Source organism: Eleutherodactylus coqui, chromosome 3 (assembly GCF_035609145.1).
Source record: "Eleutherodactylus coqui strain aEleCoq1 chromosome 3, aEleCoq1.hap1, whole genome shotgun sequence".
NCBI lineage: Eukaryota > Metazoa > Chordata > Amphibia > Anura > Eleutherodactylidae > Eleutherodactylus > Eleutherodactylus coqui.
In genome coordinates, this window is record NC_089839.1 from 24,865,960 (window position 1) to 24,872,159 (window position 6,200).

The window sequence follows — 6,200 nt, forward strand, 5'->3', positions numbered from 1 at the left end:
AGGAAACCTCTCCTCTAATGGAAAAATAAATCTGCGGCTGGTCAGCAGTTGCCGGGCAGAGTGAGGCCGGAGAGGTTAGACGGCGGAGAAAGTGAAAGTAAGATGTTGGGATTTTCCAGAAATAATGGAGATTTGTAGAGAAGTGTGAGGAGCTGATAATGAGGAGTAAGCCGGGCAGGGAGGTCTGCTGGGTCTGTGGGGTGTGAGGAGCTGATAATGAGGAGTAAGCCGGGCAGGGAGATCTGCTGGGTCTGTGAGGTGTGAGGAGCTGATAATGAGGAGTAAGCCGGGCAGGGAGGTCTGCTGGGTCTGTGAGGTGTGAGGAGCTGATAATGAGGAGTAAGCCGGGCAGGGAGGTCTGCTGGGTCTGTGGGGTCCGCTGCGATCACCATGGTGATGTGTAATAATAACGCCTCTGTCCACCATTGTGTCGCTCTCCTCATCAGCTTCTCTTTGCTCTGTGGAGGACAGAATGGCGCGGCGAACTCCGCGGTTCCATCCGGCGACAACAAGCGATATCTGACCGATGATAAAGGGGAATGATGATGGATGTGACGTATCTGTGAAGACAGAAGCCTAACAGCGGTGTGACCAGAGCCGGACGGACACCGCCGTCACCACGGAGATATATTCATCGCTGGAGACGCCATTTACTGTATAATCACTGCTGACATCCATGTAATGTCCTGTACAGAGAACAGCGGCCGTAGGAGGAGATGTCAGTGCACCGCAGTACCCAAGTACTGCAGCTAACTGCTGCTATAGAGATGGACATTATAGCAGAGCGTGTAAGAACTGCAGAATGGCGCCCCCCTCAGGGAGCGACCATACAGGGCGGGATATACAGAATATCCCCCAGAAATCTGCAGCAGCGGGAAAACATCACAAATGGCTTTGGTGAGACAAAACCCCCAGAAGACCCGACCCGTATAGACGGACCCCCAGCAGACCCGACCCGTATAGACGGACCCACAGGCCGGCCTCACACGGCAGGATTTGCGGATTCCATGATCGCCGCCCGCAGGGAGGATCCGCGGTAAAACGCAGACATTGAAATTCTTGTATTTTCCTTCACACTAATGAGTACAAATTGCGTATTCCGCAAGCATAAAAAAAATCGCAGCATGTCCCATTTTAACACGGATTTCATGTGGACGGCCTCCATGGAAGTCACTGGATACATGCGTCCCGCAGCCGGTACACATTAAGGCTGCATTCGCACAGGGTGGATTTGCCGCGGTTCTGCCGCAGCAGATCCGCCCACGGCAAAACCGCCTGTGGGCGCTAATCTCGGGATTAGCCAGCCATGTGGACGAGGTTTCTCAGAAACCTCGTCCACACAGGACGGCTAATCCGCAGCGGTAAATCCGGTTGAAACCGCGGCTGTGGCCGCCGCAGCCGCGGTTTCAAAAGATTGAGCATGTCTGTTTACAGTCGGATTTTTGTTTATTTATGTTACGGCCGTGCTCTCCTCTATGGGAGAGCCGGCCGCAACGGAAAAGCATGCGGCCGGACCGCTTCAAAGGCGCCGCGGCTTAAACCGCGGCGGTTCTCCAGGCGGAAATCTCGCGGTTTTTGCTGCGGCCAAACCGCGAGATTTCCGACGGGAATCTGCCGTGTGTGAACCCTGCCTTAACATGGCGTGTGAACGGCGTAATCACTTGGAACTCGGAATGAGAACACATAGAAAAGGAGAGAATCTCCCCGGAGGGATGTTCTACCATTTTCTGGTGTCGTTTCCATGTCTGCGATCTTTTTTCCCCGTGGACAATACACCGTGCCACCGCGTACATCTGCATGGAAAACCACACGCATCCGCGATCTTCTGCAACCATTCGTGATTCCTTTTTTGCGATGGATCGCTGGTCTTCCGCTGCAGATATCCGCATGTGGAAAACGCCCGATCGCAGTGAGCCCGGCCTGAGGTTGTATTTACACGGCTGATTACATTCTGCACGTTTTACGCGCTGCGAGACGCTCATTAACAGCTCCCATTATTAACAATGTGGCTCCTTACAGGGTTGATGTTTCTCTTGCAGACTGAACAATCCCATCCCCCCCTATTGTCTTGTGAGTCTCGTATGATAATAATAGGTATGACTGTGCCGTCTACCGCATATGGCGCAGCACAGAGACGGGGTGTCCGTGTGCCGTGTGATGTGAGTCGCGTGCAAGAATCCAGGACACAACTCGCTATCGGCGGTGTAAATACGGCCCTGGTGATGCTGACAGAAGTGAGGGTTTAGCTGATGGGAATCAAACAAACTAAATGATAATTAAACTGTCACCCCTGCAGACACAAATGGTATAGTCTCAGCCTCATTGGATTGATTGAAAGTAAGAAAAGCTCAGCCTCAAGATGATGCCTGATAAGTATCAGACAGGGGGCTGCACTGCAGGGAAGTGACTGGAATACACAGAGGAGAGCTCCAGAGTGTGACAGGCAATCAGGTGAGGGGGGCGAGGATGGAAAAAAAGTGTTTTCGCCAGAGTCGCCCTAAAACCTTTGTGCCAAGCCTATGGCAACCTTAGCCACCTGCAGTGCATCCACCAATGTTATGGGGACACTGCAGCCATAGGCCGGTAATTGTTAACACTTTATATGTCTTTTTTTCACAAAAGTGATTAGAAAACTCTAATATTAAATAACAATATGCAAAAAAAAAAAGGATCATCAAGTATAATAATGGCCGACCTGCTGAATTACCCATAAGGCCGCTGTTACACAGCAGGATTCTGGTCAGAATTTTGAATTGATATTTATGAGCCAAAATCCCGGAGGGGAACCTACAGAGAGAATGTATGATGGAAGGATCCGCACCGCTTGTGTATTCTGCAGGGCGGATTGGGAACTTAAAGCGGCCCTGGAAAAACTCTAAAAGTGTCCCCATTCAGAACATTGAAAATATTGGGTTGGGCACAAAGTAGGTGCTAAATGAGTGCATTTTAACTAGGAGACATCAGAATCTGCCCATAGCCGGTTGTACTCCACCCAGTGACATACGGGCAGCGCCAAATATGAGCTATTCTACGCCATATTTATAAATGCTATTTTGAAAGATCTTTATAAACCTGCGGCTGAGTGAGGCAGCGCTGAAGTGAGGTCCGAAGACGAGGGGCGGCCTGTGGGAACCACGGCTGTATGTAGGGTTCATTCTGTCCTAGGCAGGTTTAGTGCTCACGCCCCCTATTGGTGAGTCAGGTTAAAGCTTCTACCCATACACTGCAGATAGCTGTCAGCCCAACACTTATTATATCGACAGCTATCCCCCTTCCCCAACAACCCTGTACACATAGACTCTCAGCCATCAGTGTAGGGGTTTTTATTGGGGAGAAGAGCACAGCAACAGAATCAAAGCTTACTACATTAGAGATGAGCGAACGAACTCGTCCGAACTTGATGCTCGTTCGAGTATTAGCGTGTTCGAGATGCTCGTTAGTAGAGGCGAGCACCACGCGATGTTCGAGTTACTTTCACTTTCATCTCTGAGACGTTAGCGCGCTTTTCTGGCCAATAGAAAGACAGAGAAGGCATTACAACTTCCCCCTGCGACGTTCAAGCCCTATACCACCCCCCTGCAGTGAGTGGCTGGTGAGATCAGGTGTCACCCGAGTATATAAATCGGCCCCTCCCGCGGCTCGCCACAGATGCATTCTGACAGAGATCAGGGAAAGTGCTGCTGGTGCCGGAGCTGCTGTAGGGAGAGTGTTAGGAGTTATTGTAGGCTTCAAGAACCCCAACGTTCCTTCTTAGGGCCACATCTAACCGTGTGCAGTAGTGTGGAGGCTGCTTTTTGCAATGTTGCACATTTTTTTTTTTTTTTGTATATCGGTCGTGCAGAGCATTGCGTCCTGCAGTAATTTTACATAGTCCAGGGCCAGTAGTGGTGAGGCAGGGACAGAAGACATATTTAGTGTATATAGGCAGTGGGCCTTTCCAAAAACATTTGGGAAAAAAATCTATTTGGGCTGCCTGTGACCGTCCTCAGTGTACTAGGTCTCTGCTGGGGGTAGTTGTCCTAATTCATACGCAGCCAGCTAAGTGTTACAGCAGGCTTGCGCAAAATTCTTTCCTTGCTCTGTGTTGCCTGTTACATCACCGCTGTATTCCTGTCCACAGTGATACTGTCTGACTCTGCAGTAATTTTACATAGTCCAGGGCCAGTAGTGGTGAGGCAGGGACAGAAGACATATTTAGTGTATATAGGCAGTGGGCCTTTGCAAAAACATTTGGGAAAAAAAATCTATTTGGGCTGCCTGTGACCGTCCTCAGTGTACTGGGTCTCTGCTGGGGGTAGTTGTCCTAATTCATACACAGCCAGCTAAGTGTTACAGCAGGCTTGCGCAAAATTCTTTCCTGGCTCTGCTGTGCGTTCCGTAAGCGAAGTTAGCCTCCAACCACAGGCCAATAAGCGGCACATTTAATTACAGCGTTCTGTTTCTGCACTACTGGTAATACAGCATGCTGAGGGGTAGGGGTAGGCCTAGAGGACGTGGACGTGGGCGAGGACGCGGAGGCCCAAGTCAGGGTGTGGGCACAGGCCGAGCCAGTGCGGTAGCCAGGGGTAGAGGCAGGGCCAGACCGAATAATCCACCAACTGTTTCCCAAAGCGCCCCCTCGCGCCATGCCACCTTGCAGAGGCCAAGGTGCTCTACGGTGTGGCAGTTTTTCACAGAGACGCCTGACGACCGACGAACAGTGGTGTGCAACCTTTGTCGCGCCAAGATCAGCTGGGGAGCCACCACCACCAGCATGCGCAGGCATATGATGGCCAAGAAACCCACAAGGTGGGACGAAGGCCGTTCACCACCTCCGGTTTGCACCACTGCCTTTCCCCCTGTGCCCCAACCTGCCACTGAGATCCAACCCCCCTCTCAGGACACAGGCACTACCGTCTCCTGGCCTGCACCCACACCCTCACCTCCGCTGTCCTCGGCCCCATCCAGCAATGTCTCTCAGCGCTAGCGCAACTGTTTGAGCGCAAGCGCAAGTACGCTGCCACGCACCCGCATGCTCAAGCGTCAAACGTGCACATAGCCAAATTGATCAGCCTGGAGATGCTGCCGTATAGGCTTGTGGAAACGGAGGCTTTCAAAAGCATGATGGCGGCGGCGGCCCCGCGCTACTCGGTTCCCAGTCGCCACTACTTTTCCCGATGTGCCGTCCCAGCCCTGCACGACCACGTCTCCCGCAACATTGTACGCGCCCTCACCAACGCGGTTACTGCCAAGGTCAACTTAACAACGGACACGTGGACAAGCACAGGCGGGCAGGGCCACTATATCTCCCTGACGGCACATTGGGTGAATTTAGTGGAGGCTGGGACCGAGTCAGAGCCTGGGACCGCTCACGTCCTACCCACCCCCAGAATTGCGGGCCCCAGCTCGGTGCTGGTATCTGCGGCGGTGTATGCTTCCTCCACTAAACCACCCTCCTCCTCCTCCTCCAACGCAACCTCTGTCTCGCAATCAAGATGTGTCAGCAGCAGCAGCACGTCGCCAGCAGTCACCTCAGAGACCCTCGGTCAGAGCCCCTGACTGTCGCTTGCGGAGCCCAGTTTAAGAAAAGCTGCCCGATTTTGTAGTACTCTTGCAATCTAACGTAGTTTAGCCCGGCGTCACATGATGTGTACCAGTTGTTGAATATCAGTTGAGTGCCGCACCAAAATTCTGCAACTAAGTACAGAACAACCGGCCTCATTAATCAAAACCGACTATTCACAAAAGTGTCTTCGTTGAAAAGCAGAGCACGCTATTTATTTTTTTTTTGCGTGACTGAAATGCGTGCGTAAAATACGGAAATGTGAATGAAACCATTGAAATACGTACGTGTGAATCTAGCCTTAGTGGAAACCAATCACAGCGCAGCTTTCATATTACCAGTGCGGTTTCAGAAACGAAAACTGTGCTCTGATTGGTTGCTATGGGCAAAGTTTTCCTTTACACAGTTCATGCAAAATAAAAAAAAAATTGCATGCTCTGCTTTTCAGCAAATTTCCCCATATACGTCATGGGCGGTGCACAAATGAGCGGACAATACACAAGGAGATGCGTAACACGCTGCGGATTTCACTGAAATTACACTAATTAGACATATTAAAGGGGTTGTCTCGCGAAATCAAGTGGGGTTATACACTTCTGTATGGCCATATTAATGCACTTTGTAATGTACATCGTGCATTAAATAAGAGCCATACAGA